Genomic DNA, 14,141 nt, shown 5'->3' on the forward strand with positions numbered 1-14,141 from the left:
GAGCTGGCAGTGGACAGCAGAGGACATTCCACTGAAATCGGGCCATCAAAGCTGAAGACAAAGGCAGCTGATTCAAGTGCACCAAATTGGAGTTTCTCTAATCAAATATATTAAATTCACCATCATTCTTGATTGTTTTAATAGGAAGAAAGGGCAGCTGTGTCCTTCATTTTCTAAGCATTTTATTTAGTGCCGTGGGGAGGGGAAGGGGAGGAGGGAAGGCAGGATGGGAAGGGAAAAGAAATAGAGATGGCTAGGAAAGCTACGGGAAGCTAATGTCTTTTGTCTTAAAAGTAAAATGATTTTGCATGCTGTTCAGATCCACACTGAGAGTTCCCAGAGCCGTCACTCATGGACAAAAACCCAAGATAACCAGCTTATAAAACATGTTTGCACAGGAGTGGAGAAGCCGCCAGCAAACAGACCTGGCGGTTTGGAATATTCGGGCAAAGAGAGACACGGGTGGCTAGTGTTAGACAGATTTGCTTCACTGGTTCCATGAAAACCTGCTCAACTGAGCATCCCCCCTGCCCCCCGCATAGTTGTGCTTTGTACAAAAGGACTTAAATTTCAAGACACTTGGGAGAACATATCTCCCCTCTTTTGTAACCTTCCTGGCTAAGGGTGGAATTCACAAAAGGCCTTTTTGACCATTCAAGCAATGGGATTCGAAATTCCAGTTAAGAAATTGATGGCCCAACCTTTTTTTTTTTTTTTTTTTTTTCTAAAACAGTTTAACAGAAAGTCCAAGTGTGATGCTTCCTGCTCAGAGTGCAGCACAACATTCGATGTCTTGGTATGCACCTCCAGCTTCAAAGGGGAGCTGGGGCGCATGATGTCACTTCCTCTGTCTGCTGAGTTGATAACAGGATGGACCTGAACGAGATACAAAGCAGACATTCCACTGTGTAATTAATTATCGTCCTCCATTGTAAAGGCCGGGTCCTTGGGTAGACACTGTTTTTGTACTTGGTGTGGCGCATACACAGAAGTGCTTCGCAGGGGAGACAAAGGTCTAGGAATTGCAACTATGGGCTCGCAGGCTCACACAGGCTAACGTGAGTCATCCAGAGAAAGGCTTTGGAAGCTGGTGCCTGTTACAGCCTGAAGCCAGCCTGTTTCTGAGCTGGAATGTGAAAGGCAGCTGGCTGTGTCAAAGGGGCAGAGAATAAAGCCGCAGTGTAAGACGAAGACACAATTCAGCAAAGAGAAGATGCTATTAAAATGCTTTCGGCTCCTCTGGCCGCTTCTTTAGGAGGGCCCCCTAAAGGCCCTCAAAATCATTTGGAGACAAATGATTCTCATCCTCCTCTTGGGGGAGAAAAAAAAGGAGGTGGGGGCTCCTATCGGACTCTTTTAAGTGTCCCCATTTGAAGGGGATCAAAAAGAATGTGTGATAAGGCAGCGTCTCCGGACTCAGGGGCATTGTATCAAGTGATACAACTCAGGCTAAATGAAGCTCCTCGTCCTTCGGAGAAATCTAATAACTCAATCAATCAGCTTGCGCCCCCCGTCCTATGTGGTGGGCGTCCAGCCCCTTGACAGTGGTTCCTTCTTTGACCACTAGACAGCTGGCAGAGGCCTGCTCAGGGAGAGGAAGAGTCTGCCCCGTGTGTCCTGCCCCAGCCTCCCTCCCTCTGCCACACACAATGCCCTTTTGTCCCCGTGGCCCCCCTCAGGGCATGGCCTGAGCTGGGTGGAGGCCGTTGCCTGGGAGCTGCTTGGCTCCCAGCATTTTCCCCTTGCAGTGGCTGTGCTGTGCCCTGCAGGGAGGGCCTCTTGGGCAGGCTGGGAGCCTCATCCAGAGCTGACGGGCCCTGGAAAGTGTCAGCTCTTCTTAGCCTGGGTCTGGGTGGCACTGAGGGTAGCTGTCTCTGCCACCTGTGGCGAGGGCCCTGGCTTGGGGGGAGGGCACAGTGGTGCTTGTGAGAGCACGGGGACCACAGACAGAGCTCAGGGTGGGGAGTCGAGCCACGGAGCTGCAGCTCAGATCCATTGCCAGATTCACTGCAGAGGCCTTGGGCAAGAAAGTCCCCTAACTTCCACTTGGTCTCCTTTTTTGTGAAATCAGAGGGTGGAGGAGAGGATACCCCAGATCCCTTTCATGTCCAGCAATGTGTGCCTCTTGGCAGGTAATAACCAAGGACATGGGATAGGAAAACACTGTGGGCTTCCCAGTCAGATGGGCCTCAATTTGAATCCTGACTTCACTGTCGTGTGGTTTTGTTCCAGTTATAAAGCTTCTGTTTCGGTTAAATAATTTCTACCATACAATTATGTAGTGTGAGCATAATGACCTGAATTACAAGAAAGAGTCTGGTATGATTGCTGACACATAGTTTGCCCTTCTAAGCATCAGCTTTTCTTGTAACTTATGGGATAGTCACTGTCAAAAGAAAAAAAGTACTTAATAAAAATCTGCGTTAGTCCAAGAGTCTTGCAATTTAGAAAGAAATTACATAGTAGTTCCACGCCTTAGGTTAGCAATTCCTGGACATTTCATTTCAGGGACAAGTGAAGTTGGAAAAAAAAAAATAGGATTGGTTGCAAGGTTGTCCACTTTTTAATTTTGGCCCAAGTAAGTTGGCTAAAAAACAATTCTCCTCTACTTTTACCATCATTTCAAAATACAAAGGCCATGATGACCATCTTTACTGGGAAAGGACATATGTCTTTAATAAACTGACAAATATATGTCACACATGTATTTTTATTATACATCAGATGCATATGAACATTGTCCTCCTCTTTTCTTCTATCTGTAATTCACCGTGGTCGAGTGACAGTTTGTCCCATTCTGCCATTAATAGAAGATGATTTTGGGAAACCACCACCTTAAGGAATCAATTTACCTTACTTATGTATGTTCATGTGTTTGAGAAACTCATGCCTGCTTTAGTTCCCTTTTTACCTTTCTCTTTAATCTCCCTACCTCTCTGTACACAGATGCAGGCATTTCATTTATGTTGCTATAGCCTACCCAGTCTACCCTGAAGTTTCCAGAAGTGAGCAAAATGCTTTGCAAGCATCATACATTTCAATTCTGTGTGGACCCTCCCCTCTGCCACTTAAAGTAGCCATCCATAGTAGCACACTGAGTCCACCTCCAGGGGAGAGGGCCTGTCCTTGGCCAGCATTTCAGGGCTACCCGGCTGTACCGCCTCTTCCAGCCAGAGAACTATGTATACAGAAAGCAAGGGAGGCCTCCAGCCTTTCCCCCTTCTGTGGATCCACTTTGCTTGGGGTACCTAGGGGGCTTCCAACCCTCTCCTGGTCTCAGCTTAGCTCCTCCTCTATACTGGCTCACTCCGAGGAAACAGGGGCTTTGGGGCCAGTCCTTTGGTTCCTTGCTCCTTTCCCTCTTGGTAGAAAGCAGGAGACCTCTGAGCTCAGCCAAGACTGCTCCCTTCAAGCAGATGCCTGAGCTGCTTTTCATCAGCTGGGAATCTGCCACCCCCAACCCCCCCCCCCCCCCCCCCCCCCCAGCGTCAAGTCCTGGGCAAGCACTAATGGAGCAGGAGCTGGATGGGAAAACTGGACAGCTTTTTGCCTCCTACTGCTTCGGGTTCTCACACTGTGGCCTCATGTGTTGTGAATTACAGAAATACCAAACACACCCACAGTTAAATATAAGTACCAAAATGCTCTTGAATGCCAAGTGTAAGTGACTTTGAAATGCTCTCTTGATTTGTGCTGCCTATATGTGGCTTGCTTCCGTCGGGGCCAACATCCTGAGCTTGGGCTAGCGTGTTCTCTGCTAGCTTGCCTTGTTTTCTGGTGCTTTCCTTGAACTCTCTACCACCAGGAACCAAGGTTGTGCTGGGATCACATTTTCCCTATAAGACGTGTGACCTTCTTGTGGCCATATGTGGTCTTCATGGGAGGTCTCTCCATGGTCAGCAAGGAACACACAGAAAATCCATTAGGCCCAATATCAGATTTCTGGGGTAATAGATGGTGGTGCTACTCCTGAGATCTGTGGCCTCCCAAAGCTGAGTGTGGCTGAGCCTAGCGGTTTAGCTGGTTGGCCTCACAGATATGGGGCATGACGACAGCTCCCTGCTCACCATCTGGGTCCAGGTCCTATAATATGCAAATCACAGTAATGCCCAGAGAGTGGCCCAGAATTTTCCCTCTCCTCTGCTTCCTCCTGACCCAGGCCTGCAGCTCAGTGGGGTCTAGTTCCTGCAGAGTATGGTGGAAGAAGCCGGCAAGGAAGTGGGGTGGGGTACTCATCTAAGCCAGGCTTTATCTCTTTGGGTTTGTGAGTCTCTTTTGAAGTGATTTAAACCAACAAGAAAAAAATGGTGCTTGTTTTTCATTTGGGAGGCTTCAGTTCTAACAAGAAGCTTCTTCAGTGTTAAGAGGCTCACTGAGGTTAGTCCTTTCTCTCTTCATGTGGTTTGCAGTTCTCATGTTTTACTTATTTTTGATGTGGTAGCTGCAGCCAATGAAAGCTAGTCACCCCCCACCCTCACCTCTCCCCCAGCCCCAGTTCAAAGTCATAAACTGAGACTTTTGGGTTTCTGTCTTTAACATTTCCTCCCTTTGACGTTCCTGCGGGGCCAAGCATGTAACTTCCCGTCACTCCCAGGAGCTTCAAATCTTGTGATGTCCTTTGCTCATAAATGGGGGCAGTGAGACATGTGGGAAGGGAGCCAGGTCGGGGGTGTGGGACTACCTGCCTTAGCAGGGATTCCTGAGTGCATACCAGGTGCCAAGCATGTGCTAGGAACTGAAGATCCAAAGACCAACCCAGCAGAAACCCCCACCTTGGGTTCTCCAGCCTTTCTCTGGTCAGAGAGAGGACTCCCACCATGCTCTCTTGAGGGCCATCAGCACCCTTTTACCTGCCAGATCCAAACATCCTTTTCCATTCTCATACTTCTTTACCCTTTCCCAGTTCTGGCCCTGTTGATCACCCCTTCTTCAAGTCATGATTTATTCAGTGGATACTTTTTATATGGCTGATTCGTACACCAATGAACCAAGTAAAGGCATTTCCGGGGCCAGAACATCTGTATTCACATCCAGCCCTGACTTGTCTTCCATATGTGGTGCAGGTAAGTTATGCAGCCTCTAGGGGCTCAGTTTCTTCACCTATGAAATGGGATTAATATTACCTACGTCATAAGGTTTTGTGAAGATGAGCTAAGGTAATATGGAACATGTGTCTGGGGTAATGCCCTGGCATGTGTAGGTGCTCAACAGACACTGGCTACTGTTAATATTATGATTAGATGCTGTGCTAAGCACAAGGAATACAGTTGTGAACCTGACAGTCATGGTTTCTGCCCTCATGGAGCTTGTAGGCTGTTCCACGAGTGTGTGCCAGCATGGTAGTGTTAGAACTGTTAAGTACTACCGAGCCATGCTTCTGACAGCCTTGCTATGGTGCTGTCTCCCAGAATCTCCAACTTTTCTTCCTCTACCTCTGTCACTGATTCGTCTTTCTTTTTTCTGCCACAAAGCAGTGATGCCACAAGATACTGAGGTTATTTCTGCCCCTTGCCCCCCACACCCATTTCAGCTTTCCATGGGAGCTGGCAGTGAAGGCTCAAGAGGAGTTAAAGGCTTGATGCCTGCTTAATCCGAGTCATCCTGAGGTAGGTGTGGGTGGTGCAGGGAGGTGCTTTGGGTGTGTGCATGCATGAAGGTTTCCTTATTGGAGAGAGATGGCTTCAGATGGCCTCCTCTGCTCTGCAGTCTTCACCTGACCTCTCTGTAACTCCCTTTGAGAGATGATAACACTGTTTACATGGGATTAGTTGACTGTGTACATATACAGATATTCTTAACTATCTACACACAACACATATACATATGTAAAAACATACATAGACACATACATTTATGCATGCATAGATTTATGTTTGTATGGGGATATATACATGAAAAAGTATATATTTCATATATATTTCATATATATTTCATATATATATATATGAAAAATCTCAGCTCAGTGCCTGGTCCATAATAAGCACCCATGTAGCTCTCAATGGTAGCTCTAGCTCCAGCAGTTCTTACGAGCTGGAACATGGTTATTAGCACATACTCTCTGGAATACAGAAAAGCAGCCCTGTTCAGTATAGACGCAGCCTTGTGTAGCCACTAAGCTAGGAACATAGGGAATAGAGTTGACAGAGATCAGTGCATGCCCTTGAAGGAGTTCATGCTGCATGTTTGTGCACAGGTGACTCTAACGCAAGCCAAACTTGAGAAGACAGTCAACAGAGGACACATATCTAGATGCTTAGAGAGACAGTTCCTCCAGTAGAGAAAGTATGTTCAAGCTCAGCCACTTAAGCCTTGAGAATCAGAAAAATGTGGATGGGGAGATGAGGCCGGAGGGAGGACATTCTTACTGGAAGGCCAAAGGAAGCATGTGAGCAAATGCACACATTGAGGCAGCCGCGTGGCAGGCCCACAGCCTGTGGTGGCTGGAGCACAGCAGGCATGGAGGGGCTGCATCGGGAAGGAAGCTGGGAGTTGCAGTGGGAGGTATTTAGGCTGCTAAGGGGTGTGCACGCTACAGCTAAAAATACATTGTCCTAGAATGACTCGAAGAATCCATAGGGAAGATCCTAGCTTGTACGAAGTCGAATTTAACAAAATGAAGAAGATTTGTGTAATAAAGAAATAAAGCAGAGTTGAATCATGCCAGGAACAGCACCTTCTTTGTTTCTACTGGCAGAGGACTCTGTCGTTAAGTCACAGCACCGTGGCCACGGCCATCAGATTAAAATGTCAACAGATTTCCATGTGTAATAGAAACTTTAAACTTTTTTATTACTTAAAAAAAGGAACATGGTGCCAAAGCCACAGACTTGGGGTTATTAAGCTTTGGTATTTGAGCCTGGCTAAGTGAGGAAATAATCTAAACAGCATTCTTTTCCCCCATCTGACCCATCTTCTAGCCACAACCGAAACTTCCAATGGCTCCTCACTGGCTCCTCCAGTGAATGATTTCCAAAAGCCTAGGCATAGTTTATGTCTGCTTGATCCTGTCAGCCTCTTCCCTGGTCATTCCTCTGCCTTGCTTTTATACCCTGTCCGTATTTAACTCCTTGTAGATGCTTGACTCCTATTATGTGCCTGCTGGGCTCTGTGCTTTCCTTCTCTGTTTTCTTGGCTAAGTTAATTTCTTCTTATCCAAAACCCTGTTCTGATGTCACCTGCTCTAAGAGGGCTTCCTGATCTTCTGTCTCGGGTAGTGTCCCTCTTCTGTTCTTGGATGGCAACCTGTGCTTATCTTTATAATCAAGGCTCTCCTGCCATATTGTAATTGCTAATTTAATAGAATGTCTTACTCAGATGCTCAATGACCTTCTGAGTGTAAGAACTGTTTCTTTCATCCTATGTGTTCACTTTGGCACACCATATGGATCAGAAAAGGATTTCTGGGTTAAAGAATAATCCTAGGAATCCAAGACATTGTTCTGTTTGCTTCAACAAGACATTTAGATATTTTAGGGGCCTGAAGACAACATCTAACCTCAGGTACTTAGTATGAAAGAAATGGGCCACAGCCTCCTGACCAGATGGCTTCCTTCAGCTGGGGATTGTCCTCAGGTTGGAGAAGATGAGAAGATTTTGAGGTATGGTGGCTCTGGTGACACTCATATGGGGGAGACCAATGCCTTCCATTGAAAATAGGAGAGAATAAAGGGTCTAAGGACATCAGCTGGGCTTTTCCAGCCTGGCTTCTATTACATGACAGGGCTGAACTATTCCCAGCCTGCTATATTTTTCCTGGGATGGACTGCACTTCCACAATTGTGGAGGGAGAAGGCTCAGGATCCTGTGCTGATGGAGACAGAAGGGACAGAAATAGCTGTCCCCTAACTGGGGAGCTTTCCTGGTGGGTGACAAGGGTCCATGACAGGCCCATCTGGGGATAAAAAGACTTAGAGGTGAAACCTTATTTATTTATTTATTTATTTATATTTTTTTTAAATTTTTTTATTTATTATAGTCACACAGAGAGAGAGAGAGAGAGAGAGGCAGAGACACAGGCAGAGGGAGAAGCAGGCTCCATGCACCGGGAGCCCGACATGGGATTCGATCCCGGGTCTCCAGGATCGCGCCCTGGGCCAAAGGCAGGCACCAAACCGCTGCGCCACCCAGGGATCCCTGAAACCTTATTTAAAATAATTCTCTATCTGCAAGAAGACAAGAAACATCAATGCATAATAGAAGCGTGGTTCTGACATTCCCCTTACCTTTAAAAGTAAAGGCAGGAGGGAACATGGGGTATATATTGTCAGGTGGCTAAAGAGAAGACTAAGGGGTGTGTCTTTGATGAATAAGGAGGTGGAATATATTTTCATTTATTTTTTGAAATTGATAATGAGATAGAAAAGCCTTGAGACTGAATTGACCTAGAAGTGAAGGAAGAAATTATTGCAAGCATTTTTCTAGACATTTCCCTCAACACTAAAGGTGAAGTCAACAAATTCTTTTTCTTTTTTTCATTAGATACATAAATATAATATTTTGCTTTAAATTTTGTCCTTGAACATAAAATGGCTTTAGCTAATACAGGATTCTTATCGCATTGTAAGACAGTCATAATGCAATTGTAACCTTTGACAATGACAAATCTGTAAGACATGGCACGATGCAATGATTACTATTTACTATGCAATACCTTAAAGCTTAGTTGCCCTGAAGTAACTGAAAGAAAGTTAGGTTGAAAACTGTATCTAAACTCTCACTTACCTTGTAATACCTTTCAGTTATTGTTAATACAATCTAGAATAAAAGAAGTAATAGTCAGGCAAAACTCTAATAACAACAACAACAAAAAAATCCTGGCTTAAGAAAACTCCATGTGTGTCTACCAAATTATAATAAAAATTTAAAAAACCCACCCTCTGGAAAACAAAAATTAGGTAATTATTTGTATTCAATAGATCTTTCAAATTTGTTGCAGGGTTTTTTAAACCAAATATTTGCCATGAGTTATTCTCCATTTTTTTTCTATACACAGTTTTTAGGGATAGATTTAGCACATAAAACAAGCCAAGTATATCCTATTACCCATTTGTTGAGTCAGTACATCTCCTGCAACTCTGTTCTTGAATAAACAGGTATCACTTTTTCAGCTATGGCTTAAAAAAAATGAGCATTGACACCAGGCAGGTAGGTCTTCCTAACCTACAAGATTGGAAGCCAAGGACTGTTGTTATTTACATTTCTTAGAGGAGTACAGTGTATCCACTGGATACTCTGTGTTTGTGTGTGATTCTGGAACATAATGTAGCACTTGTTTTTGTTAAGTATTGCAGTACTTCATGTGTCTGGAGTCACTCAGACCTGTGATTGCCCCACACAGATAGCTCCCTACCCTGGCTGAACCTCTCTCCCTTCTGCTTACCTCAGAAATATGCTTTCGGACTTCTCATTGAGAATGGCTTCTGTGTGCCTGATGTATTATTTCTAGTTGATGATCCTGGGTCACCAGGATACACCAAAGTATCACATTGCATTTCTGCTGCGATATGAAGCCTCCTAAGGCCTTGCTGAGAAGGCAGTTTCTTCTAGCTAAAAGTATCTTGTCCTTTCCTGAGAAATATTAGTCCCTCTTCCACTCATCTACGATGTTACTACCAGTCACACAAAGGTCATCACTAATTCTGATACTAATAGGTAGCATGCATCAAAGTCTTACTGTGAGCTGAATACTAGACTCAATGCACATATACGTAAGTCAGACACTAAATTATTTTAAATTAAATTATTTTAAAATGTTAATCTTCTATGGGAGGCTATTAATATTATCATCCCCATTTACATCTGAGCAAACTGATGTAAAGAAAAAATTAGTTTTATAACTTGCCAAGGTTATATATAAGCAAGTGGTAGAGCTTAGATTGAAACCTAGTCAAGTCTGACTCCAGAGTCCATGTTCTTAACTACTTCCCTATGTTGCCTACAAAAAGTGGTTAGTTCTTAAACCATTCTATGGTCCTACAAGGTAGATCTATTAATGTCCTCATTTTGCTGATGGAGAAACTGAGGCATAGATAGCCATGTAAATTTCCTAGTGTCATACATTCAAACCCAAGCCATCCAGTTTCAGAAGCTTTTATAATTTTTTTTAAAATATTTTTTTTTATTTATTTGCGAGAGAGAGAGAGAACACAAGCAGGGGGAAGGGACAGAGGGAGAGGGAGAAGCAGACTTCCCACTGAGTTGGGAGCCCCATGCAGGGCTCAGCCCCAGGCCCCTGAGATTATTAACTGAACCAAAACCAAGAGTCAGACACTTAATTGAATGAGCCACCCAGGTGCCCTTTCAGAGGCTTTTAGTTCTTTCTCCTATGTGGTCTCTTAAAAGTGACAATGCTGGAGATTGACTCTCTCTCTCTCTCTTTTAAGATTTTATTTATTTATTCATAGAGACACAGAGAGAGAGAGAGGCAGAGACACAGGCAGAGAGAGAGGCAGAGACACAGGCAGAGGGAGAAGCAGGCTCCATGCAGAGAGCCTGACGTGGGACTTGATCCAGAGTCTCCAGGATCACGCCCTGGGCTGCAGGCGGCACTAAACTGCTGCGCCACCGGGGCTGCCCTCTCTCTCTCTTTAAAGATTTTATTTATTTATTTATTCATTCATTAGAGATGCACAGAGAGAGGCAGAGACACAGGCAGAGGGAGAAGCAGGCTCCCTAAATGGAGTCCGATGTGGGACTCGATCCCAGGACCCCGGGATCACTACCTGAGCCCACGGCAGACGCTCAACCACTGAGCCACCCAGGGGCCCTGAGGTTGACTCTCTTCTGCAGGTGGCATTTCCAAAGAACTTCCATGAGAAGGTGGCTAACAGTTACTGAAGGATGGGGTTTGTGCTTGTGAGAAGCAGGAGAGGTTTGCAGTTCTCTCCAGGCTGCAGGCACCTCATCTAAACCCTGTGAGTTTCATATGCATCACCCAGAAACAGCTCGGAGCTGGTGAGGGGACTCAGATCTCTGGGCTCTCTCAGATTCCTCGTATTTAGGAGTTCTGGAGCTGGGGCAACTTCTCTGGTTTAGTCTGCGTGCACCTGCAGATTTCCCATTAAACTGCCTGCCGAATCAGGAATAATGATTCTCAGGGGGAAGAGATATTATTTGCATTTGAATTAATGTTGAGTTCAGAGTCACAGATTCCTCATCAAGAAGGATTTAGAGCAATTGCTGATATCCTGGGGATCTGTGGCCAGCTCATTATTTGCATCTCACAGGGTAGTACTAGAATTTTTAATTTTTTTTCAAGTTTTCCTTTGAAAGTTTGGCTCTCTTTATCCCCATGATCATAATTATAATAATTTTGAAACATCAGTCTGCTCAGATATCAAGGTGTTGAACGGATAATTTCACTTTAATGAATTTGTCTCATATGGGTTTATTTTCCACATCTGTCCTAAGCTGAATAGCTAACTGGTTAATATGAGAACTGTTCCGTTTCATTAGCTTCTCCCCGTTGATTTCCTTGAGGTGGAACTGATGCATTGCCAGTTACAAGCCCTGTCAGCTCTTTCTTTTTAGGCAAAATACAGATCCAAATTCTATTCTAAGGCACTGATATCAACTAAGCAGAATTTTAAAAATGAAATAGTTTGATCACCCAGATAAACTGCAGGAGTCCATACACCCGATGGCTTGTGAGAGATTAGCAAGTACCTGTCATGGACGTCAAAAAGCACTTGTACCTGTGGCCATCTTGGGTAAACTGTACAGGAAAGGCCACGGAGCTCTAACAGGCATGGAGAGGGAAAGAGATCTGGCTGACAGATGCAGTAAGGCGTGAGAGAAAGAAAAAAGAAGGCAGTGGCATGGCAGGGGGTCCAGGAGGCTCTGTTGAGGGTCTTGAGTTGGCAAATGACAATTTCAAACTTCTCAGGAAAGAGGTCTCTTGATTGCTGTGGTGGGCTAGAAGGATGTTTTGGGAAGTAGTTTAAGGCAAGAGAGATGATGTCCGTGAATTTCTGAGCCTCCTGGAGAGAGAAGGGCAGTGTATAGACCCCTAAGTTCTGCTGAGGTGGAGAAATGATCAGTTAAGATACTCTGGGCTCCAAGAGAAAACCCGATGCGTGGATGCGTGCCATCAGGAGGTGTAGTGTATCATCTCTCACACCAAGAAGGTAGAATGCACTTCAGGGTTGTTTGATTCAATGACTCTGGGTCATCAAGGAGCCAGTTATTTGTCTTTCTTGCCCTGTGTCCTTAGCATTGGTTTTCATTTTTAAATTTGTTCTTTTTATGGTTCAATGGTGGCTACTAGCAAGAAATGAGGCTCTGTGTTTCCTTCCTCATCACTCTGGGTTTGGGCAAAGGAGAGGCTCTCTTACCCTCACTTCAGTCTGACTGGGCCAATTCAGGTCTCATCTCACCCTGGCACTAACAACTATTACCAAGGGAATGTCATGAGCTGCCAGCTGAAGCCTGACCAACAGAACCAGTCACTGGCAAGAGGTGTGGGGTTACCTGCTCTATACTAGACCAATTGGTGCCCACTCTTGGGGACAATGGGTCAGCTTTCTGAGAGACACATGAACTATGTGGAGAAAGGGTAGAGTCTGCAGGAATGAAGAAGAAATGAGTAGAGTAGCAGTACATGGCATCCTAGTCTACAGGGTTGCCAACACTGCCATGAAGAGTAAGGATCTCAACTGAAGTTTACTGCCCCAGAGGTAGATCAAGACTAGATAACCCTTCCCCTAATAATCTGAGACCAGGACCTTGCTTGGGTGTTTAGGAACCCTGCAAAAAAAGGAAAAAAAGAAAAGAAAGAAAGAAAATGAAACCAGAAAACAGAAAGCATCACTGAGAACTCAGCTATTAAAAGGAGTAGGCATGTGTGGGAGGCTCTGTGTGCTGGGGGTGTCAGGTTATGCCCTCTACCATATCCCGTAAGCATTTAGAAAGATAGAGGCTTGACTGGCGTATGCTCTGTACATCCCAGGATTCCATGGACTTTTCAATATCCAGCAAGAAGACAGAGTAAAAAATGGATGCCAGGTCTCCATGATCCACAGTGCATCCTTGCTTTGTAAAACCACCTCTCCAGCAGTCCTAGACTCCTTCATCCATTTCATAAATTTTTATGCGCATTATTTCAAATGTTTTTTATTGCTTTTAATTATGCAGAAATGTTTCCTAATTGTCCTTTCTAGGTACTCTTCAGTTCACCTTTTGAGAATAATACATTGGTGTCATCTCTTTTAGCTAAAGGTTAGATATACATGAGGAAAGAGCCACTTCCCCTCAGATTATCTGATGTTTGTGCTAGCACTATAAATTTTAAGTAGCTATAAGTTGATGACAGATGTCCCAGAAGAGCAGAGTGTATGTAGAGTCCCTTGGTGCATTCAAATGGGACAGGCTTGAGCCAACCCATGTCCAGCAAGAAACACATGGAAGTCCTATGAAAACAGAGGCTCGAACTTTGGGATCAGAGAAAGACAGTGATAGAGAGGAGAGAGCCATCAATGTGAGAAGTAAGAAGAAGCTTGCCTTCTGGAGCTGGACGTGCAGACTGGCTGAAAAATAAGTGACCCAGAGGGTAAGGTCAGGGGCTCACATCCCTGAGAGCAACTTAAAGAAAAGACAGAACATCAGAGATACACTAGGGCTCCTGGCCAGAGTCCGTGTATACCTTCCTTTCTCTAAAATGGCAGCCCAACTCGTATGTTGGTGCATACGTGCCTGCGTGGCTCTCCCCATACCCGCCAAGTTGTTCCAGCCATGAGGTAAACTCTACAGCACTGCAGCCCTCTGGAAATGAACAGCCAGGCCATTCCTGAGAGGCTTAAAACTCCCCATGGGACATGAAAAGTTAAGGCCATTTGGAGGACCCCTGTGATGGGAAATGGAGGACAGGGAATAGATGGAAGATGCTGGTTTGTGGTGAATTGCTTACTGCCCTACCAGCTTTAATCTAGGGCACTACGGTACCATGAACATCTCAGGCTGGAAGCTCCTTTGATGTGGGGGGCTGTCCTGTGCATTACAATGGCGTCTACCTACCAGACGCCAGTGGCATCCTCCCATCCCCAGTTGTAACAACCAAAAATGTCTCCAGACATTGCAAGCTGTCCCCTGTTGAGATTTTTGTCCCTTACTCTCTGGTGAGAACCACTGCCCTAGAGTGAAGTAGG

Source organism: Canis lupus, chromosome 25 (assembly GCF_003254725.2).
Source record: "Canis lupus dingo isolate Sandy chromosome 25, ASM325472v2, whole genome shotgun sequence".
In the NCBI taxonomy this organism is placed as follows: Eukaryota; Metazoa; Chordata; class Mammalia; order Carnivora; family Canidae; genus Canis; species Canis lupus.